This window comes from Gymnodraco acuticeps, unplaced genomic scaffold (assembly GCF_902827175.1).
Source record: "Gymnodraco acuticeps unplaced genomic scaffold, fGymAcu1.1, whole genome shotgun sequence".
NCBI lineage: Eukaryota > Metazoa > Chordata > Actinopteri > Perciformes > Bathydraconidae > Gymnodraco > Gymnodraco acuticeps.
This window is the reverse complement of record NW_022990010.1, coordinates 775,289-800,198: the sequence shown is the minus strand read 5'-3', so window position 1 is coordinate 800,198 and position 24,910 is coordinate 775,289. Positions and strand designations below refer to the sequence as shown.

Sequence of the window (24,910 nt, the reverse complement as noted above, 5' to 3'; positions counted from 1 at the left end):
GGCTTACCTAAAGCCAGTTGAGTAGCACTTGAAATGTTTTTGCTCTATGAAACCTGATGTACTTAGATGATTCTGTTTTCTTCAAGTTTGTCGAACGCACTTATTGTAAGTCGCTTTGGATAAAAGCGTCAGCTAAATGTAATGTAATGTACTGTAATGATATTTACGGTGTGGTTTTGGCGGGTGGTTTTTACATGTCAACACTTTCTGAGTTTTCTTTCTTTTCTTTTGTAAAGATGTGCAACGCGGATGTAAAGAGAATATTATTTTTGTTCTCAGGTATGTTTGTATTTTGCATTATTACTTAAAAATAAGATTTTCTTGGTAATTTAATAATTTCTCAATGTATAAATAAATACTAGAAGACATTGAAGTGATCACTGCATCCCAACAACTGTTGTGCAATGAAATATTGGGCTACTAGTCATCTCGAACCGTCAGTTTAAAAAAGAAGATGCAATACCGTTCCGATAAATATCAATAATTTCGAAAATCGCGGGGAAATTCCTTCGACTCATTTTGAAGTTTTGTGGGAAGCCGGAAGTGACGTCAATGCGGGAACGCTTCACTGTGCGGTGAGAGCATGGGCGAGAGAGCCAAACACGGACAAAGTGTGTTGTCATGCGTAGAAATGGTGAATTACTGAGTTGAGGCACGTTAATAACGTTTTAATGAAGTTGACTACAGTATATTCATATTTGTCAGTGCTTTCATGTCAATTCGGCGAACATAAACATAAATGATCGTGGTGAAGATGATGATTAAATTAGGATTAAAAATCGTAGTGAGAGCTGCTGAATTTCCTCCTGTAGGATGTGATATAAAAACAAATCGATTATTTTTGTAGTTGTAAACTGTTATGGAAATCTAAAAACCCCAATACTGTAGAGTACAAGTCAAAGTGATCAAATCAAATAAATTGTGAATCAGACAGTTGTCTTTCTGGTGATGTTTATTCGATGACTCAAACAAACATCAGATACAATAAAATATATATATATATATAGACACAGGTCTCACAGAGTATAAAATATGTCTGCGCGAGTGTGAGCAGTTCAATATAGTAGCAAAGCTTATATTGAGGAAAGGGTGGGAAGGTAAGAAATCTGTCTTCACACGGTCACATTGTTATTAGACACCTGGCCTTGAGCTGTAGAAGTTCTCGTGTGACTTTGTGTGAGTCTCAACCCAGTAGCCAAAACAGCTCTGTGGCCTTGAAGTAGGATAGATAGAGGAAAACAGCACATCTAACCAAATGAGAAGCATTTGGTTAAAACATATCAGGATATAATAAAATGTCCACTACATTCCCCCCTTTTGATCATACTTGATCAATAAAACAAAAACAAATGACAGGATAGACTGATATAACACATCAATGAATACACTCCATCACTGGTTTAAGTAAACACATCACAAATATATCATAGAAAACTGGCTGTTTTTGTGGAGGACAGACTCCAATATAATGTAAGCATAAGAGGAGAGTACACTCGATTCACATGATTATATTGATTATATTGTAGTGTCGGAATCAGACTCTTCTGATTCTAGCTGGTCTATCTCACTGTGGCGCAAAGGATTGTCGTGTAATGGAATAGCAGTATACTGAACGAAAGCTAAGGATACCAGGCTGGAAAAGCCTTTCTTCAGTATTGGGATAATCAAACAGGTACAACTGATTAATAGGCTGAAAATGATTATCAGGGGTGTAACTATCCTAGCCAGCCTTGCCACCCCCCCCCCCCCCCCCCCCGATGTAAACCAGGACCACCAGTCCCAGCCGCCTGCGTTGGATATGTCATCCACTTTCATGTCGGCTAACAAGTTGTTAAGATGCAGCACGGTGTCAGTGATGTTCTTGGTGGCGTCGGGAATGTAAGTGCAACAGGAGTCACCGATCACATGACACAGGCCACCCTTTGAGGCGAACAAAAGGTCAAGAGCAAATTGGTGCTGCATGAGCATATTCCTAGAGGCTATTATAAATGGGGGCAATGCCTGGAAGCCTCGCGTCGTCTCGTAAGTGAGGTTCTCTAGTCGAACATCTAAGGTATCTATGTTATGGGCATTGTTTACTGTACCCCACCATGGAAACAAGCCACCAAAGAATTTAGCTCCAGTGGACGTCAGCTCTCTTTTACCTTGTGGTGGTCGGGGTGTTGGAACTCTGGGTAATGATGTGTCGTGTGCATTAAGGACGTGAGGACAGTGACTGCTGGATTCAAATCCACTAGAGTGCATGTACCTATCCAGAGGGGAGCCAGAACTTGATAGAGCAGGGAATGCTACGTTAGAAAGGATTCTTCCAGGGGCACCGAATATGCAATACGAGATATTGTAAACATCGTAACTGCACTGTGCTATCTTCCCCATCCCTTAGAGTAATGTTACCAATCCCTGTCTTGACCAGCCCCTCTGCCCGTGTGTTCACCCTGCTCTCCCCATGTACCTCTTAGATATCTCGATTTCGGCTGACATGCTGTGTGCTGACCATGGATACATAAAATATAGGACTAGTCCTAACACAACTATCATGGCAAATATGCAGAGGAACCATTTTATGATTGTCCAGGCTCTCCAGTAGTATCCACATTGCTCACGGTTGCGTCGTTTTCCCAGGCGAGCCGTCGTCACGAGGTGGGAATGCTCCATGGGGTGTGTGTGTGTATTCCCTCGGTCGATTTTGTGACACGGACCGCACACCGGTAACACAAACGAGGAACCAGAGAGCATATGAAACCGCTCAGCTGGCACTCGCTTGTGACACCTTGTGTGTAGTGTGTTTTGGTGTATGTAGTGCAAGTGTGGTGCAAGTTGGTGATTAGGACACATCACTTGTTGTCATCTACTTCTGTTGGTGATTAGGACACATCACTTGTTGTCATCCACTTCTGTTGGTGATTAGGACACATCACTTGTTGTCATCCACTTTTGTTGGTGACTAGGACACGTCACTTGTTGTCTTCTGCTTCTACCGTTTCTCCTTTCCTGTGACTATGACCTTGCAGTGGCTGGCGTGGACCCACGTAGCTCTCTCTCGGCGACCTTGACCGCTGTCTGGTTGACCAGACGCAGGTAGGGGCCAACGATTGGATTTCCAGCTCTTTCTCCGGAAATCCTTGACCAGCACGAAGTCGCCGGGTTGGAGATGGTTAAGTGGACCAGTGGCAGTCGCTAAAGTGGATGACAGGTTAACATACTGTACAACATAGCAGCATAGCATCCTCACACAAAGTTGTGGAGGGAAGAGGACATCCTGGAGCCTTGAGTCCAATCTGTGGAGGAGCCCCAAAAAGGATTTCAAATGGCTGAGTTGGCTCCGTGTTCGTTCCCACATCCGCATGTACATCAGCACAATGGGCAGAGCTTGTGTCCATGACAGACCTGTGTCTGCACAGCATTTTGCTAGTTTGTTTTTGATTGTGCCGTTCCCTCTTTAGCAAAATGTGAACCGTTGTTCTAATTTAAGATGTTCTGATGGGCTAAGCTCAATGAAATCCAGCATGAGGTGCTCAAATGAATTTTGCATAATGCAAATTACCCCCCTTCACCCCCCTTGTGAACCACTCCTGATTTATAGCCTCTAACATCTGATTTATAGCCTCTAACATCCCCCCTTTTGACACATTGTCCAACCCATGTGTCAAAAACAGCCCCAACAGCCTTCCACCGAGCCTTCTCAACTGGTGTAGCTAGCTGCTGAAGTGACGACATGTTGTCAGTGAAGGAGGAGACAGGGATTCTAACAAATTAGTGTAAGGTGCGTGAGGTGCGAGAGGAATCAGACTCTTTCTTTGCGGCTGAGTCAGCAGCTAAATTAGCAGACCCAATTTCTTAGGGAAAACTGGGTCTGTACTGCTTGCAGAAATTGTCTACACTTCCAAATAGCCACAAAATCGTGCACTACCCCAAAAGCATAGCGTGAGTCAGTGTAAATAGTCACGGTTTTGGCTTCTGCAAACGTGCAGGCTTCAGTTAGTGCGATGAGCTCTGCTGCTTGTTATGAGAGGTGACATGGGATTGGTCCGGAACGGAAAACAGCAGAATCTGAAACAACAGGAAAAACCCCACCCGATTAGTGCCCCCTTGGTCGCGAGAGGCAGACCCATCAACATACAAAATGAGGTCAGCGTTGGTCAGAGGAACATCTTTTAAGTCCGGTCTAGGTGTGCACACAGTCGTGTTCGTCACCTTCAGGCAAAGGTCAATAAGAGGGTTCTTACACCTTTTCCAAAATCAAATTCAAGCACTTTTCAAGCATTTTCAAGGTGCACTTTTCAAGCTTTTTCAAGGTGCACTTTTCAAGCTTTTCAAGCATCTTACAGCTGTTGTAAATTACATATTTATATGCACATACTCAAATGATTATTTCCCTACCTCACATTAACTCAGATGTTCTTTATGCTATAAACAACCAAATGTGTGTTTCGTGATAGCATTTTACACGAGGATGAAAAATTGAAAAAAAGAAAACTAAGTTTAATATTAATATCAAAATGAGTGATCTGTACATCTAAAAACCCAATTCAAGCGACCTTTCACCTCCACTTAATTAAATGCACTGGTGGCAAGATAAAAAATGTGAGTTAATTGATTTTAGATAAACAGTTTAAGTTGCAACATTAATTTATAAGTTGTGTTGATGTAATAATGTTGGTAATTACATCAACTTAATTGTGTCATTTGAACTCTGATTTCTGCGTTAATTGACTTCACCCTAAATTCAAGTTGAGGTATTGTAATGCAATTGGCTTGATAACTTCATTGTTCTACACCTTGAGTTAAGGATGTCAAATCCACTCCCACTTAAGATGCCTGGACAAGTTCCCACAGTTAAAACAACTAGAAATATACAAAGGACATTTTAAGGTGAGTGTCATCTTTTGTCATTCAAATACAACTCGAAATTCAAACTCTCCTGATTGAAACATCATGTGTTGAAATAACAAACTGCAGTTCAAAAATAAAAAGTGAATTGCCTAATATTTTTGTTGTGGAATCAATTAATTTCTTTCTTTAAAGGAAAAAACATGAATAAGCTAAGAGAAAAACCCTATTGAATACAATATTATTTGGAGCAACTTAATTTACAAATGGCTGTCAACTTAAAAACATCTGTCCATGTTCAACATGTGGTAATTAAGTATACACACTTAAGATTACATTTAAATCATACGGTAAAACAAGTTGGAACTTTTGGAGTAAACAACTTAAAAACTTGTGTTTATGCTACCAATTTATTAAGTAAGTGGTAATTGAAAACACCTGATTGTAGAGGAAACGCCTTCTCCCCTAACTCAAATAACTTTGTTGCTTTAACAAAATGTCATTAGAAGTTGTCTTAACTCAATAACCATCGATGCAACCTATTGCCTTGATTCTCTTTGTTAAGCCAAGCATTTGTTTTTAGAGTGTTCGTAGACTGGGTTCGTAGACTGGGCCTCCCATATAACCTGGCTGAGCCGATATAAAAACAATCAGCCAAATAACTTTTCAATACATTATTGATTACTATTCTTTTAGGTACTTTTAGGTTGGCAGTGAACATAAGTCAGAGGTACATGGTGTACTTTTCCTTCACTACATGTATTTAATACCTTTAGTTACTTCATAGATGTGGATGAATGATGTGAAATCTAATCAAGTGTTGAATCAGACTTTAGTTCCACCTGGAGTAAATCCACCAGCTACCCTGCAGTATACAAAGTCATTCAAACTAGCTGCACCTTTACCAGCTTTGAGAACACTTTCATGATCAATCATTATAAAACATATCATATATATTATTCTGAAATGGACCAATCTGCACAATGAATACTTTTACCGTATTATATTTTGATAATACTTTTCTACTTCTTCTTGAGGAACATTTTGAATGCAGGACTTTTACTGTACCACTCTGGTACTTCTACTTTTACTCAAGTAAAAGATCTGAGTACTTATTTGTTAGAGTTTATTGAAGGATAAAAATGTGTTTTCATAATGTATTCTCATTTGCTGTGTTACAAAATGTGTTGATGGAGGAACAAAGCATAGTCTGTTTAAAATGACACACACACACACACACACACACACACAGATTCACATGACTGAGAGTCACAAGATTCACACTAAGAAATAAGGCGTTGGCCAACACCACATGATTGTCTCATGTTACTGTTTGTTGAAATAAAAAGACTGCACTGAGAGAGTTGGTGAAAGTTGGCTCTCCTAGCTGAGAGTTGGCTCTCCTAGCTGAGAGTTGGTGCTCCTAGCTGAGAGTTGGTGCTCCTAGCTGAGAGTTGATTCTCCTAGCTGAGAGTTGGCTCTCCTAGCTGGGAGTTGGTTAAGGAGTGGACATGACATGTCACTCGCTGATTCTCCTTGCAGCAAGTAAACTTGAAACTCGAGTACCGTTATCTCTGTTCACTGGGTTTTGGTATATTTGAACCGAGCTGGGGTTTACTCTTACAAAGTAATATAGAAATACCCCACATTAATTGGTCCTTCGAGCCGGAATCCAATACATCGTGACGGGAAGGAGGAGGGAAAAGACACGCCGCAAGTCTGTCGACAGCCGGGATCATCAGCCGACCCCGAGAAAGACCCGGGACGCAGAATTCGTGGCCGGGCCGGTGCTTATATGTCCAACCTCCCTCATCCTCGGCACGATTGACGGAATCCAACCGGACCAGTGACCACAGATAACGGGTAAGATAAAAAGTTGATATACATGGTTTCTCCACCATTTAAGGAGGTTGAGAAAGGTTTCTCCGCCGTTAAGGAGGTTGATAAAACGTTGATTGAGAAAGGTTTCTCCGCCGTTAAGGAGGTTGATAAAACGTTGATAGAGAAAGGCTACTCCGCCGTTAAGGAGGTTGATAACACGTTGATAGAGAAAGGCTACTCCGCCTAGGAGGAGAATCGACGTGCCTTTGGGTACACTTATGAGTGATTGAGTGAAAGCAGTGTGTAAAAGTGTCACCAAGTGGAATCAGCGCACAGAGTGGAAACCTAACGGTGATAACACAAACTCTGTGGTCTGTTGAAGTACACGTAGTGGTGAATTAGGAATTAGGTTCTGACCGGCACGTTGTCCAGTAGGAACACCAAGCTAGAATCATGGGGTCCAATGGGAGTAAGCCTGCCGCTACAGGGGACATGAGATATATGGAAATATATAGTCATGGCAGCACCAGTTATTGTAGCAAATGGTATAAACTGTACGGCTTCCGAGGAAAGTTGGAGAAAACAGCAGTAAGAGAATTAAGCGACAAATTGAGAGCAGCAACAGCTGGAACAACACAAGGCAAGAAAAGAAAGAAGTTAGAAGCTCAACTGCTAGTTGCAGCTTTATGGGCTGAACAAGCCCATAAAAGGACAGGTGGTGCAGAAGAAGGTATGATAGCAGCGGCTGTTTCAGTGAAAGCAGACGAGGAGACAGGGCGTTCAGGGTCAGTTGACGCTGTACGCCGCGAGAAAGAGAGAGCGATAGTGGAAGAACACAAAGCGCAGGAACAAAGAATAAAAAGAAAGCAAGAGAAAGAGAGAAAAGACAGGGAAAGAGAGACACAAAAACGCATCGACATAGAAATGGCAGATGCATTAAGCCCACTGCACACCAGAAAAAATAAGGGGGAAACCAAGTTATATCCTGTTGAAGAATTAAGAGAAGCAGAACAATCCTTCGATGGAACAGCATATCAGGGTGATGCTTATCCATTAGTACAAGTGGCCAACCCGCACTATGGAGTTGACGGTGACCTAGAAAGAATGTTAAAAGTGTTCCGCCCATGGACAATGGATGAGTGTAAAAAGGCTTGTGAGGGACTGACTCCATACAAACAGGACCCGGCGCAGTTTGTCCTTGACCATACTGCATTAATAGCGTCATATGGTTTAAATGGACATGAAGTTTTAAGAACCCTTATGACAATTTTTGGCCACGAATGGGCCAGAGTAAAGGGAGATTTCACCGGGTCCTCGCCCAATGGAAACCCCCTGGAACCAGGTCAGCAGGACCTCATAAATGCACTCGCTCCCGTAAATATTTCAATCGAGAGGGTTTTTGCACTGAGACGAGACTTTACTAAAGTCTCAGGGTGTAAACAGGGAGAAAAAGAGTCAGTACAAGATTTCAGAATCAGAATGGAAGATTGTTTCCGTATCCATAGCGGAATTCCACCCAACAATGCTGTTGACTCCCCATATGTGCAGCAGCTGAAACAAAGCCTGATGAATGGGTTCCACCCAGGTATTGCTGACTTTATCCGCAAGCATAATGTTAACCATAGGACATGCGACTTACAAGAGTGCCTAAATTATGCAGAACATGCAGCAACCCAGATCAAAGAAAAAAGACATAAGAAAGCGTCAGCATCAGCTTTCTTCATAGGAGAAGATGGGGAAGAAAATCAGATTTTCTTTGTGGGACCAGGACAGGGGAGAGGCGGGTTTAACAGAGGACGAGGGAATGATAGAGGAACAGGCAGAGGCAGAGGAGGAGGCAGAAACGCAGAAGGCAAATTTCTCTGCTACAGGTGCGGAAAGGAGGGGCACATGGCGAGAGACTGTGAGGAACAGAGACCACAGAACAAAGAAGGGGGACAAAAGGGACAGTACAAAGACGAAAGACATGGCCCCCCCCCCTTCACATAACCTACATAGTTATGACAACTGACTAGACGTAGAAAAGGAAGAAGAGGACGTCCACACACATCACATTGACCTTTCTGAAGTATTACTGAATCTGTCAGACAACAGTATTAAACCTACCAGAACAATCGAAATCAATGGGGAAAAATTAGAATTCTTATGTGACAGCGGTGCAGACTCATCAGTAGTGAACAAAGAGGTCCAAAGAATGTGGCCACCAACTGGCACTATGTTTGTAAAATCAGCAAATGGACACATAAATCAGAGGTCGATTTCAAAGCCACTTTTTATGGAAGATAGAAGGTCAGGCCTCCAGGCATCCCTCAAATTTGTGTTCATCTCAAACTGCCCTGTCAATTTGCTAGGGAGAGACGGCATGGAAATGTTAAAAATCAGTGTAGTACCAGTCAAAGGGGGAATGCGAGCAGTAGGGCCCGGAGAAAAGGTGGAAGATCAGGTCTTCCTTCAAAAATCCATAAACACCCCCAACTACTACTGGTCACTAGACATGCCACAACCTGACGTGACAAACACAGGTGAACACCTGTTAACACTATTCACCCCACAACATGGCCAAGAAGTAATGAAACCTGACGCATTGCACGTTACACTAAAGTACAAGAACACCCCTGGCCCAGACAAAGACTATGATGTGCTCGTGCATCGACTGACACCACAGAGGGTAGTGTTCCACTCGATGTATGCAAACCAACACGGGGATGTTGTAATTGACGCTAGGGTCCCATCAACCACTGCCTTGATAATGGAACCAGGTTCCACGCCACACATATCAGTAGCTAGGGGCCCAGGGACTTCATGGAGAGACTTAGGTTTATTAGTGGCTAGAGGTAACAGGATAACAAAATGGACAGATGACAAAAACGGTTGGCAAACTGGAGGCGGGTTAAAGCGCAAAACTCTAGGGTTTACTCTAGTGATGACACCACGCGCCCACCTAGACGACCCTGAACAACAATGATGTATGCTAAGTGAAGAGGCCTTAGAGGTCCTGAAAACGGTGCCGCCATGCGTATGGTCACAAGGAAAATGTGATGTAGGTCGCATGGTGAACGCAAAACCTGTACACGTTAGACCAAAAACTAACTACAGACCTAACATAAGACAATACCCCTTAAAAGAGGATGCAAAAGTTGGCATCAAACCTGTAATTGAAGAAATGCTAAAAGCAGGGATCCTGCGTGAGTGCCCTGATGCATCATGCAATACCCCCATCTTCCCAGTAAAAAAGGCTGATGGGCAGTCATGGAGAATGATTCAAGACTTAAGAGCAGTAAATGATGCTGTACAAAGCACAGCCCCAACAGTACCAGATCCACACACGTTAATGAACGGCCTTAAGCCAAATATGGCATGGTTCTCAGTGATAGACTTGAGCAATGCCTTTTTCTCCATTCCTGTAGAAAAAGACTCACAAGGATGGTTTGGGTTCACACATGAAGGAACAAAATACACATACACCAGATTACCTCAGGGGTATGTGGATAGCCCAACAATCTTTTCATGAGAAATAGCAAATTGTTTGGCTACATTACAGATACCTGACACATCGCAGATTTTGGTATATGTAGATTATATTCTTGTTGCGTCACCCACACAGGAAGAAAGCACAAAAGTCACACTACAAGTATTGACACATTTGGCCAAAACAGGAAACAAGGTTTCAAGACAGAAACTTCAGTTTGTGAAAGAGGAAGTGATCTTTTTAGGCCACAATTTAAACCGAGAAGGGAGACGCATACACTCAGAGAGGAAACAGACGGTGTTAAACGCACCAAAGCCAACAACAAAAAAACAAATGATGCAATTCCTTCGGCTGACTAACTATTGCAGAGCATGGATTCCAGACTACGCAGGAATGACTCAGCCCCTACTAGATTGCATATACTCAGACAATGACATGAAAATGTCCGGCAAGATAGAATGGACACAAGAGGCAGAAGCTGCATTTGAAAGGACTAAACAGTGTCTCGTAGGGTCATCAGTGTTAGCATTACCAGACTATGAAAAACCATTTGTACAAACAGTTGACTGCAAAAAAGGGTTTATGACATCAGTATTGGCACAAAAACACGGCACAAAACTAAGGCCTGTCGCTTACTACTCTAAAAGGTTAGACCCAGTAGCACAAGCATTACCAGTATGCGTACAAGCAGTATGTGCGGCAGCAATGGCGGTACATTGTACAGCAGAAATAGTTTTGTTCCACCCACTCACACTGATGGTTCCACACGCAGTCACCATGTTGTTACATGACACGAAAATGGCTTTCTTATCACCTGCACATTATTTGGCACTGACAGCTACACTAATGTCACAACCACACATTGTGATAAAAAGATGTAATATCTTAAATCCAGCCACATTAATACCTACAGCAGAAGATGGAGAACCACACTGTTGTAAAGAAGAGACTGACAGAACATGCAAACCAAGACCAGATTTGAAAGACATACAACTACTCAGTGGCGAAACATGGTTTGTGGATGGGTCCTGTTCTAAATCTATAACAGGCCAAAATCAAACAGGGTTTGCAGTTGTATCACACTCACAGGTCATAAAAGCAGGCCGACTCCCCCACACATATTCTGCACAAGCAGCGGAATTAGTAGCTCTTACAGAAGCATGCAAAGCGGGGGTTGGAAAAGATGTGACTATGTGGACAGACAGCCAATATGCGCACTCAACAGTACATATATTTGCAGCCCAATGGGCCCGCAGGGGCATGAAAACGTCAACAGGAAAACCAGTCACCCATGCACAGCTGCTGACTGATCTTTTAAAAGCGGTGTTGTTGCCGAAAAGCATTGCTATATGCAAAAGTGCTGCGCACACCAGTGGGAAGGATGCAGTAACACTTGGCAATGCACACGCGGATAAGGTAGCGAAGCTAGCAGCTATGGGCGAATATGGGGTTCATATCCTCTTACAGAAGGGGGAAAGTGTTTCACAACCGATACCTCTTGTGATATTAAGGGATATGCAGAACAGCGCACCCGACAGAGAAAAGAAGAAATGGTTGACAGATGGAGCAACCACAGACCCTGAGGGAACATTCAGAATAAACAACAAGATAGTACTCCCTGTTAGTCTCTACAAAACAGCAGCTCATTTGAGTCATGGGCCGTGCCATGTCTCAACAGGAGGGATGGTGACAATAATAAATGAACACTTCCATACATACAACTACATTACATTTTCTAAAAACTTTTGTAGAGCCTGTGTAGTATGTTGCAGACACAATGCTCAAGGCAATGAGCGACCACAGAGAGGAAAGTAGAAACATGCATGAGAATCACACCCACGGCAAAAGGGTTGTCTCCCTTTGAGATCATAACAGGAAGGCAATTCAGATTACCAATCACAGACGAGGTGAGGGAGGAGGATGATGCTGAGGCAGAGACTACATTAGCTGAATGGATGAGCAGACTCTTCAGAAGTAATGAGATAGCTCGAACAAATAACCTGCCAGACATTTCTACTACCTTGCAGGACACTCGAGTGCAGACTGGTGACCAGGTCCTCGTGAAGGTGATTAAGAGGAAGCATTGGCACTGTCCACGGTGGGACGGTCCCTACACGGTACTGCTGACAACACCGACTGCAGTAAAAATCGCCGAAAGAACTACGTGGATACATCAGAGCCACTGCAAAAAGATAATACCTCTCCAACTTAACGACGGATAAGTGGTGGAAGTCCGGCTACAAAGGGCGGTGTTTCATTAGGAAATACTGGTCTCAACCCCGGTGAAGAAAACAACAGAACCACTATCACAACTAGACTTTGTTGGGAAAGGTGTTGTGTGTAGTGACCCTGCTGGGTCTGACGCTAATGACTATAAAGACACTGTAACCAGCTAGTAATTATGAAAAACAGGAGGGAATGTTAGAGTTTATTGAAGGATAAAAATGTGTTTTCATAATGTATTCTCATTTGCTGTGTTACAAAATGTGTTGATGGAGGAACAAAGCATAGTCTGTTTAAAATGACACACACACACACACACACACAGATTCACATGACTGAGAGTCACAAGATTCACACTAAGAAATAAGGCGTTGGCCAACACCACATGATTGTCATGTTACTATATTGTTGAAATAAAAAGAATGCACTAGGAGAAGGCGAGCAGAGTTGGCTCTCCTAGCTGGGAGTTGGTTAAGGAGTGGACATGGCATATGTCGCTCGCCGATTATCCTAGCTGGGAGTTGGTTAAGGAGTTGACATGACATGTCACTCGCTGATTCTCCTTGCAGCAAGTAAACTGGAAACATGAGTCCTGTTATCTTTGTTCACTGGGTTTTGGTATATTTGAACCGAGCTGGGGTTTACTCTTACAAAGTAATATAGAAATACCCCACATTATTCCACCTCTGGTAGTGCATTAGTCTGAATTCTAGCTACAAAATCACGCAGAGCTGCGTAAATATAGCCTCACAATGGTAACAAGTGGAAAATAATATTTACCAATGTGTACAATGATTTTAGGTAATTTTGACTACTCAGAACACCTGACTTATACAAAGGAAGACTGTGTTCATTCTACAATTACATGGGATTAAAGCAACATGTAGTTTTACTTGTATAATACTTCCATTTTGTATAAAAGACTGTTTGTTTTCATCTGTTTTAGAACAAACCAAGTATTGGTCTTCAGAATACCAAACTTGTTTCGGCAAATTCAGATGATAAATACAACTTTGAAACTTGTAACGGCATAATTACAAGCAGAGAACGGACTAATGTAACATCACAGCAAGCATAACAACAGCCGTGTGTTATGCACACATACGCAAGAATGACATCATCTGTCGCTTAGTGAGTTATCTGAAAGCGTTTACCCCTCTCCTGAAATGACATGACCCAAAAATGTAACTGTTCTTTGTACATATTGGAGTTTAGACAAACTAGCCTTCTGGCTTTCGGCTGCGAGGTATTTTAACAAGGAAATGGTATCAGCTCCACACTGTTCTGGAGAGAGACCAACCTTGTACACAATGCCTGGTTGTACACAGTAGCCTTGACACAAACGTGTGAATCTGTAAGGTTTACCCTTATATTCAAATGTGAACAAAATTGACTGTCTTTGTGTACAGGAACACTGAAAAATGCATTTGAGAGATCTTATTACAGTAAAAAAATGCTGCAGAGGCTGGAACTTAGGAAAGAATCAGATAAGGACTTGGGACGAGCGGGCATAGCTGCATAGCATTTACAGCTGTAAATCCTGGACAAATCTCCACTCGTCAGGAGGTTTTGTCTCTGATCTTTTTGACAGGAAACACTGGAGTACGTACCGGAATCGTTACACGGAATAATGACCCCTTGTTTAAACAGAGAGGTGGCCGAATGCCATCAACAACTTCACGTTTCAATGGGTACGGGGGTTGATTTGAACGGAACGTTGACATCAAACATACATCATATCTGTGAGCTGCCCAGAGTGAGTATGGCACATCTGAAAGTGCGGCAGGAAGCTCAGAGATATGAGAATTACCTCATCATCCTCAACCAACAGCAATGTGCGCAGAACGGCTACGTTTGTGCACATTTTCATCTTATACATGTCACCTGACATATAGTACATAACATATTCTGTGTGTGTAGATGTCCAATCAGTGACTGACTCCAAATCTTTAACGATTAGACCCAAATCCCTCTATCTCTCAGTGGGCCCCCTGGCTAGTGAAATGTGTGGACCGCCCCTGGGATTTGACACAGTTTGTGTTGTGTGGGTGTGCAACAGGAACCAGCTGCGCAGCCAACTTCAAGCTTAGTTTTAAGCATGAGCTCCTCATTCACACATTCTAACAGAAAAACTCATCATAGCATTTACACGGATTAACAACATTAACAACGTTAGCACGTATAACGCAAATGAAAAGCCTCCATGAACACAGCAGGTGGAAAAACACGTTGATCAGTCAAACGCAACAACGCCTGAGAATCAGGATATGTCAGCAGCCATTTAATACACATTCACACAGTTCTTTATCATCAAATGCCAGTTTTTGAACCATCGTAGGAGATGGCTGCCGGACTTTAAAACCCTCATTTGTTGAAAAATTAGGTCTAAGCCGAACCGGAGTTTCAGATCTCTGCCCAGTAAATTTATTAGGCAGACGGAGGATAAAATAAACTGTTTTTTTACTGATGTGGGAAATGGATTGACTATCATCACCGTTATCTCCACTCTGAAGTGATACAAAAACTTCTCCTTTACAGTCACCCCAGCTGCTCCTATTGAGTGCATAATCTACCACTACATTTGCAATCAGGCAAATCTGCCCTTTTTACTATAGAATGTGTAGTCCCAGAATCAACCAAAAAAATGGAACATCAACACCCATGACAGCCAAAGTCAGTGTGGGACATTTCTCAAATGCTGTTTCACTGTCATATTTCAAATATGTACCCTCTTCAACCACAGGCATGTCTTCTACATTTTCCAATTTTCAAAAGCATGATGTGTGTGTATGTATTCACTTCCCTGGTTCGATGATGCTGGCAGTGGTTCTCTCTCTCCCGACCGAATTCCTTCCTTTCCCCACTCCCTCCTTCGACTACTGTCAGTTTGAAGTATTGTCTTTGTTACAGTCCGATTTATCCGATCGAAAGTTCTTTTTCTGCTTCTCGTGTGGGCATTCAGCGAACCGATGACCCATCTCTCCGCAGTTAAAACATCTGCTATTGCGGTCTCTATTGCGGTCTCTTCCTCCTCTTCGGTTCCCTCTTGTTGTGAGTTTTCATAGTATGTTTAATACTTAAAAACGAAAGTTAGTTATAATCAAATATAATCAATTATATTCTTGTATAACCCACAATGAAAATGCTTCATATTTTAGGTTTTCTATAGTTACAGTATAAACAAAACCAAGTGGGTTGTTTAGGTTGAGTTTTCTTCCTCTCCTCTGGCAGCAGTCCAGAGAGAGGGGGGGGGGGGGGGCTTCACACTAAGGGGAGAAACATTAAGAGGCCAAAGAGAGTTCATGTCCTTTTTACCTCATATGAAAGGGTGTCTTATCCCATAACAGCTGTGGAACATGTTGGGACATGTTCAGCCTTGTACATTATGCGCATGCGCGGTTTTCAACTGAATTGGGTGTAAGAGGAGGAGTTTGTTTTTTGGGGTTTAGGATCCAGTTTTTTTAGCATAAAGAGACTGGTTTTTTGAGAGAGAGCGCGAGAGAGGGGGGGTGACCCCTGGTAGACTCTCTCCGGGTAGGCTGTGTGCTTCAGAGCTGGGTTAATAGCTCTCGGTAAGGTCCTTCTAGACGGGGTAAATATCTCTCGAATTTATTGGTTGTTGGCTGAGTGGAATGATTTGATGAGAGAAAGTGTTTGAAAATTATAAATACCGCGACCTGTAAGGACCTTCCTTCGAATTTTGCGGATAGGAATGTGTTTTTGAAAGGTTAATCCGCCGTCTGTGTCGGAAAAAGTGTTTGAAAATTATAAATACCGCGACCTGTAAGGACCTTCCTTCGAATTTTGCGGACAGGAATGGGTTTTTGAGTGTTAATCCGCCGTCTGTGTCGGAAAAAGTGTATGAAAACTGATGTGAATAAATGGGTGAATGAAAAGTTGAATGCGCTTTTTATTGTCACCGGTCTTTTTACGAGGAAATACCTCTAAATTCTATCGGGAGAATTTTAAAATGTCACAACTGAAATGGGCAGTTGAAATTAAAACATTTTGGTAATAAATGTAAGACTGTGAATTAAAGTTTCATTTGAACATGATCACAGCACGGTGTTTTTGTTAGTATGATTATAATGTTGTGAGAGAGAAGGTAAAAACCCTGTATTAGTTTGGACCTATTTTTCTTCAAATAAACTGAATCCCACCTGTTGGATTGGGATCCTTTAAAAGACACCTGTGCCCTCCTCTCCTGCGTCAAAGGTAAGATTGCACCCTGCCACACACACTTAGGTAGGAGCACACTCCATTTACTGATATCAAAATCCTTCGGGATCGCTTAAACAGATTAAAAAAGAGTTGTCTGAATTGAAACAGCAGTTAATTGAAACCTTGGTTCTTCGGGAAGTTAGTAGAGGTGAGATCTTGCTGACGTTGGTGGATCTGAGCCACGCAGCAAACTTACATAGACTCAATAATCTTCGGAAAGGTCAATTAGGAGGTCAGAATAATTTGCCGGAATAAATTATCAGGACCTCTCAAAACTCTAAACATGGCGCCCAACGTGGGGCTCTGTGAAAAGTAATATTTTTACAGAGTCAAAATACAAGAACCAAAACGACCTAGTGAAAAAAGTCGATGAATACAAATCAGCGAAATACAGGCTGAAAGTCTTGTTAAAATACCTACCCCAAATCCTAGAATATATATAATTAAACCTGAAAGTGTAGTAATTTAAGTTAATACTATTGCACCGGACTGAGGGTTATATTATATCGGATATAGCTGTCTGATTAAAGAAGCTAAAGAAGGTTCGTTTTCCCCTAGTCAAATTGAGAAGCCTGTGGTCCCTTTAATACAGGTTTAGGTGGCTAAAGTGAAGTCAGCCGTAGGAGCACTGCTCAGTACTTGTCCAATTACTTTGAAACTTATAGGTAGGACTTGACCAAGAGCTGCGGTTTGAACTTTTGCGTTAAAACATAACGTGGGGAAGAGTTAATAGGAGATTTAATAAAGATAAACATAGGTCTAAAGGTACCTATGCTGTTTAAAAAATTCGAAGCTCGGTAAATAAAACTCTTAGCTGAGGTACCCGCATGTACTAACTGAATCCAGAAAGAGAACTTAGAACCAAGTGACGGTATAGTCGGACTGTACACCCGTCGAGAGTAAAGCCTAGGAACTTGCATGTGTATAAAAGAGTGAACTTGAACCCTTTAAATACATTTTTGTGTTGTTTTTTAAAACAAACAAACAAAAATAAATGGCGGACGAGGTTAGAACGCAGTTTTTAATGACTCGGAGCCAACCACACAGGGGGGATACACAGAAGCAAAATCCGGAGCTTCTGCCCGCCCTGGTCAGCTTAGCCCAGACCCACGGGCGTACCGCGACCAAAATACTTTCCTGTCAGACTACCGTTTGACAGAGAGCAACAAGCAGGTGGTATAATGTTTGAGACCCTATCTCCACCATACAGGGATAAAAGCTCAAAAAATGCCATTTAGGAGTATCCCATCTACTACTCCTAGAAAGAAAAAAAAAAAAAAACCCACATTGTTAGACATGATATTCAGGAAAAAGGAATGTTGGAAAATAATAATGTCAAATATTGAAAATCTTAAACTGGATCAACAAACCATGTTAATAAACCCTGCTAATAGGAAGCTAAAACATGCAGGAGAAATAGCAGTAGCTCTGGCAAAGAGAATAGGTCCTAGCATGCAATAACAGTGTGATAATATGATAAGGACTATTAAACTGTCAGAAGGCGATGTGGTGATCAGATGACCCACAAATACCGGTTGTTTTGAATGTACTTTTAAGAAAAAACCTATGTGGGAACTATCAGCAGATATCAAGTCCCAAAAATATCTTCAAAACTAATATGAGAACGTTTTTGCGAAGCTAAAGCTCAAATACTTTACCAAAATCAACTAAACTATTTACTTTTGACCCCTGTTTGGGAATGGGATTTTCCGTTACACAACGGAAAACTCAATTCAAGCCTTAAAGAACGCTTTAAGGACAAGTCAATGAGAGTTAAATGTGGTGCTATTTTTCTCATGAAGGAGAATGCACTTTTGGAAAAAAGGTCTCCTCTTTTCTCTGCTCCCGAGGTGCTGCAGAAACACGCAGCACACAGGGTCAAAGACAGGCGTGACCTCTGGAGGGGAAGAAAATTTGAGCAGACCACGAAAGACCATTAAAAGTTTTATGGCCTCAGCACAGAGGAAGATCTGGAGATTTTAAGGAACTCTCCCAGGCTACCCACCCCAGCACAAGGGAAATAGTGTTCCTCTCACCAATGAATAAATCAACTCTTAACCAAGTCGGATCTAAAATAGACATAGCTCCAGTTGTTAAGAAAAGAGGGAGATTCAAAAAATTATCTTAACACCAGAACAATAATATCAAATATCATAAACCAAAATAGTATGTTGAGACCCATTCTCAGAAACTAACAATGTGGAGATAAGGAACCAGGGTGATAGAACATCTGTGTTATTCATGTCCATGACTTGATCAGGAACAGAGGGAAAATTATCACCTGAAGAGAAGCATCTTGCACTTGTATTAAAAATGTATCCAGCCCTGAGGGAAATGTGTCAAGGTACCAGAATGTGCATATACACTCTTTATTTTTAAATATCTGAAGCTACTAAACAAACTGTTTAGGGAGCAAAAACAATGATGAGTAGATGAAGAAAATAGAAGATGATAATGTCTGATCCAGATGTGGGGTGCAGAGGACCTCAGGAAGTAAGCCACAAAGGGAAACATTGAAACCCGAACAGAAAACCGCTACTCCACAGATAACACTGTTTACAGAGGGGAGTTTGCGAAAAGGTGACCAAGCAGCCACTTGGGCCTTTATAATGAAAACTAAATCAGGTGAAGTACTTTGCAAGAAAAAGGGTGCAATACCAGGTACAGCCTGCTGAGGAAAAGGCCATTTGTTGAGGGACTTCCTGTTGTTAAAAAAGGAAAAATAGCACACATCCGTATTGTTACTGATAGTGATTATTATTAAAAAGCGGGTAAAGAAGAGCTTAATAATTGGAAACAAAGGCAGTTCAAAAATGTGAAAGGTGAAGCGCTGACACCCCATCTATTGAGGGTTTTATTGCAGAGTTAAAGGCAGGCATGTAGAATGGAATCATGTCCGTGGCCATACAGATAAGATATCATTTAACTATCAGGGTAATAGAGAAGTTTTACCTTGCTTAAAGCACGGGACGAGTTAACCACCGGACTGCCATATTCCCTAGAATATGGAAAAAGGGTGGAAGCATTCACGTACTACCTGAAGAAGCTCCTTAGGTTGTGCGTGAATTACACAGCAGTTTAGGCCATGTGGGCCTATTTCAGATGAGGAAATATTGTCTCCACAATAAAATCCTCTTACCAAAACTGCGATTGCACCTACAACACACATGGTCAACATGTCTTCAATGTGTAGAGGTGGATGGGTTTAAGAAAGTTCATCCTGAGCATCTTAAAATAATAGAGGAAGGACCACTAACCATTTTTAGTGCTGACATAAGCAGGTCCTTTTCTGACCCGCACTCCCAGTGGGAATAAGTATTTCCTTGTGACCTTTGATAAATGGAGGGAGTCATAAACATGTTTATCCTCTGATCAGAGTAACTGGAACACAGTGTCTGCTAAAATGGCAGAACATATAAGTATTTTTCCTAAAAACTGAGAAAATAGGAATGGATAATGTCACTCACTTTAAAAATGAGAAAGTTTTTGTCACCCTTGCAGGATAAAGGGAGTCACACCTATCTGGTCTTTACCGTATAAGTATCAGGCATTAGAGCCAAAGAGTGGAGTATAAAATAAAAAACTGTAAAACAAATTGGGACATTCCAATCAATTTGACAAGGCTGAATATATTCCTATAAGTATGGAAAAGCTACCTAGGGCAAAGGTCAGGTCATATCTAACTATCACACCTTTTCCGTTTAAATTCAGAAATCGTGTATGGGTGACCAGAAAGGGGCAAAGTCCAGAGAAGGGTTAGCTTAAAACTAAATCAGAAAGTTTGGATACAGTGAAGTCAATTTTCTGGGAAAGTAGTTTCACTCCAGAAGAGAGGACCGGTTCACCCAAGCCAACTGAGTTTAGAATCCAGATAGGAATATGACTGCGGCCTACCCATCCACTATTGATGCTATCAGTCTCACATCACATGACATGTTTTGCACACACACGTGGCAGTTAATGTGCTTTCTTCCACAGGAGAGGATGGCTTTTTGTGGGATCTTCCCGCAATAAGTTAGAATTTGTCTTGGTGATTTCTGTACCAAGGGATATTTGATAGAGCAAAAGAGGGAATTTAAATCTGAGTAACAAGCAATAGCTCCAATGCAAAGGATTTAGCAGTAGAACTGTTAGAATCTATAGTGAATTATGCAGAAAGATGGCAAGACGAAACTCTGTCTATTAAGCATATGGATCATTAGAGCTTGGATGGAGAATACCTCAGTATCAAAGAGGAAATGGAAAATAACCTTTATATTATTTTTCTCATTGTTTTTTAACTTTACACTATTAGTTTTCTTTTCAGTTATTTTTAATTGATATACGCTTACACCCTAAAAAGAGTATTCATTTAAAATTTGATTTTTTGAGCACATCTCTCCTTCTTTTTTGCTGGTTCTCACACAGCATGAAGGTGTAGGGCTGTCAGGTCGTTAAACTGATAAGAGTAAATTATGGCCCAGTGCTTTCTGCCATTAGAGGCCAACTGAGTAAGAGGAGAAACAATCACCTTGCTGTGTATAGAAATTACAGAGCAATATGGAATACACGACCCTCTTGAGAAAACCCTTGGGGAAGTTTTTATTTTAACTGAAACAACTTTTTATGGATCAGAGAAATGATTTAAACTTGATTTTAGCTATATTGTTGAGATTAATACCTCAGCAATCTACCAAGAGGATTTGAACCTGCCTAGCGGGGAAACTTCAGTCACAGTGCCTCAAGTGAAGCTAAGTAGACTCCTGGACCCAGGAAACCTGTGCAGAAGGACCGGAAGGGGCAAGCGGTGAAAAGGAGGAGACTCGTAAGAGAAAAAAGTGATCTGATTCAGAGGTCTCCCCGGGTGCCCAAGCCAAAAAGATGTCCTTGCTGTCAATAGACATTCCAGAGGAACATGGAGTACCAGACCCCTTGGAAGGATTCCTGGGGGAAATTGTTTCAATTGAAACAATTATTAATGGATCAGCGGCTGAGTCACCTATGACCCCGCCAGAGAAGGAGGATGATTCTTCCAGCTCTGTGGGACAGGCTGCATCTCTACCCGCTGAGCCACTCAGATCGCAGTGGATTTCCCAGGAAAGGATGACGACTACCTGATAACTGCATGGTCAGATATCAGACGCCAGGTAGCAGCAACCCTACCTACCCCCTGCCACTGGTCCACTTCACCATCTCCAACCCGGTGACTTCGTGCTGGTCAAGGACTTCCGGAGAAAGAGCTGGAAATCCAACCGTTGGCAAGGTCCCTACCAGGTGCTCCTCATCACCCAGACAGCGGTCAAGGTCACCGAGAGAGCCACGTGGGTCCACGCCAGCCACTGCAAGGTCGTAGTCACAGGCCAGGAGAGACGGTAGAAACAGACGACAACAAGTGATGTGTCCTAGTCACCAACGAAAGACGACAACAAGTACCACCAGCACCACACTGGCACCACATACACCTAATCTCACACTGCACACACAGGATGTCATGAGCCAGTGCCAGCTAAGCTGTTTCATATGCCTCTGGTTCCTCGTTTGTGCTATCATTGTGTGGGGACTCATTGACCTTGTCACAAAGTCATGAGCGATTATTGACGAGGTCTAAAAAATCCATAACAACTGTCGACCGAGTTATCTGGTTTTTCGTTTGGAGATGTCGTCCAGCGAAAAACTGCAACCCCTCCATGGTCAGGGTCAAGGATATACATCAGATAGCAACATGGATTTAGGAGTCTACAACAGATGGGCCCCTCGCCCAAGGACATTCCTGTACGGTACTATGTTTTTCGGTGTTTTTTCACACCAGGTTCATCAAAGGGTCGTCCTGATTACACATACTGAAGAACTTTTCATGATATTGATGCGTGGAGTTTTACGGATGTAATATGTATGTGTTTTTACGATTTTATCTGTTGCCAGTTTGATAAACTTTGCATTTGAAAAGAGGGTGTTGAGATCTTCATATGAAGTGAATACTTAAAACGAAAGTTAATTGAGATCATGGTATGAAGTGAATACTTAAAAAACGAAAGTTAATTATAAATCATACATGATCAATCATATTCTTGTATAAACCCATAATGAGAATGCTTCTTGACGGTTTTTGAATATGTATCTATGCTTACAATTTTTTCTGTTGCTATTTGAGAACTTTGCGTTTTGAAAAGAGGGTGTTGTGAGTTTTCATAGTATGTTTAATACTTAAAAACGAAAGTTAGTTATAATCAAATATAATCAATTATATTCTTGTATAACCCACAATGAAAATGCTTCATATTTTAGGTTTTCTATAGTTACAGTATAAACAAAACCAAGTGGGTTGTTTAGGTTGAGTTTTCTTCCTCTCCTCTGGCAGCAGTCCAGAGAGAGGGGGGGGGGGGGGGGCTTCACACTAAGGGGGGAAACATTAAGAGGCCAAAGAGGGTTCATGTCCTTTTTACCTCATATGAAAGGGTGTCTTATCCCATAACAGCTGTGGAACATGTTGGGACATGTTCAGCCTTGTACATTATGCGCATGCGCGGTTTTCAACTGAATTGGGTGTAAGAGGAGGAGTTTGTTTTTTTGGGTTTAGGATCCAGTTTTTTTAGCATAAAGAGACTGGTTTTTTGAGAGAGCGCGAGAGAGGGGGGGTGACCCCTGGTAGACTCTCTCCGGGTAGGCTGTGTGCTTCAGAGCTGGGTTAATAGCTCTCGGTAAGGTCCTTCTAGACGGGGTAAATATCTCTCGAATTTATTGGTTGTTGGCTGAGTGGAATGATTTGATGAGAGAAAGTGTTTGAAAATTATAAATACCGCGACCTGTAAGGACCTTCCTTCGAATTTTGCGGATAGGAATGTGTTTTTGAAAGGTTAATCCGCCGTCTGTGTCGGAAAAAAGTGTTTGAAAATTATAAATACCGCGACCTGTAAGGACCTTCCTTCGAATTTTGCGGACAGGAATGGGTTTTTGAGTGTTAATCCGCCGTCTGTGTCGGAAAAAGTGTATGAAAACTGATGTGAATAAATGGGTGAATGAAAAGTTGAATGCGCTTTTTATTGTCACCGGTCTTTTTACGAGGAAATACCTCTAAATTCTATCGGGAGAATTTTAAAATGTCACAACTGAAATGGGCAGTTGAAATTAAAACATTTTGGTAATAAATGTAAGACTGTGAATTAAAGTTTCATTTGAACATGATCACAGCACGGTGTTTTTGTTAGTATGATTATAATGTTGTGAGAGAGAAGGTAAAAACCCTGTATTAGTTTGGACCTATTTTTCTTCAAATAAACTGAATCCCACCTGTTGGATTGGGATCCTTTAAAAGACACCTGTGCCCTCCTCTCCTGCGTCAAAGGTAAGATTGCACCCTGCCACACACACTTAGGTAGGAGCACACTCCATTTACTGATATCAAAATCCTTCGGGATCGCTTAAACAGATTAAAAAAGAGTTGTCTGAATTGAAACAGCAGTTAATTGAAACCTTGGTTCTTCGGGAAGTTAGTAGAGGTGAGATCTTGCTGACGTTGGTGGATCTGAGCCACGCAGCAAACTTACATAGACTCAATAATCTTCGGAAAGGTCAATTAGGAGGTCAGAATAATTTGCCGGAATAAATTATCAGGACCTCTCAAAACTCTAAACACTCTGCCCTGGCCATCACCTTGAGCCCAGGTGGTTGTAACAACCTGGACCATGGTCAGCTGGGCCTTTTCTTTGCGAGCGCGGCGTCTCTTTTCCTCACTGACTTTTTCTTCTGAGAGGCGTTTCTCAGCCTGCACGGCATGTCGGCGAATTTCTTCCAGCCGGGCACCGTCCATTACGCCAATGCAGGAGTTTCGCACTGATGAAGAAATAGCCGGGGATAGGCCTGTGAGGAAAGCGTTTGAGAGGTGTGTTTCCCAAACTCCCACACCGGCCTCTTGTTTGATAATGCCGCTGTTCTCAATGAACACTTTTTCTAAGCGGTGGTAATAGTCATTTACTGTTTCCTCCCGGTTCTGCCTGCATGCCCAGATTCTTGACATGTCGACTTTGGCGGGGAACTTTGTAGTTATTGCGGCCTCTGGTCCAGCCGCCTCCTCAGCAGGCAGGTGAACAGCGAGGGAAGGTGGGAAAGGAAATCCACAGTCGAGGAGAGGATCCCCCACGCCTGCAATGGAAAAAACACAGAGATGTCTGGGGTTTACATGGTTTTGGAAATAATTTATTTTCTTCACATTCATTCCAACCTTAATATTTTCTTTAACGCCCAAGGCCAACTGCCTTCTTTCACGGCATTCTGCTTAATCCTCCCAGTATTTATTATAAACACTTTCTGTGAGTGTCCAGTTTTCTATATAAGTCTTTTACTTTAACTTTATTTGTATTTCTACTTCTT

The 24,910-nt window shown here is 41.9% G+C and overlaps 1 long non-coding RNA gene across 1 annotated transcript; it reads left to right on the top strand.

The window, feature by feature from the left end:
- Window positions 1-6,347: 6,347 nt before the first annotated feature.
- LOC117544248 lies at window positions 6,348-12,772 on the top strand. The gene is made up of 2 exons (XR_004568660.1): window positions 6,348-6,693; window positions 12,148-12,772. It is a non-coding gene; the product is annotated as an uncharacterized LOC117544248 (long non-coding RNA).
- The last annotated feature ends 12,138 nt before the right edge of the window (window positions 12,773-24,910 follow it).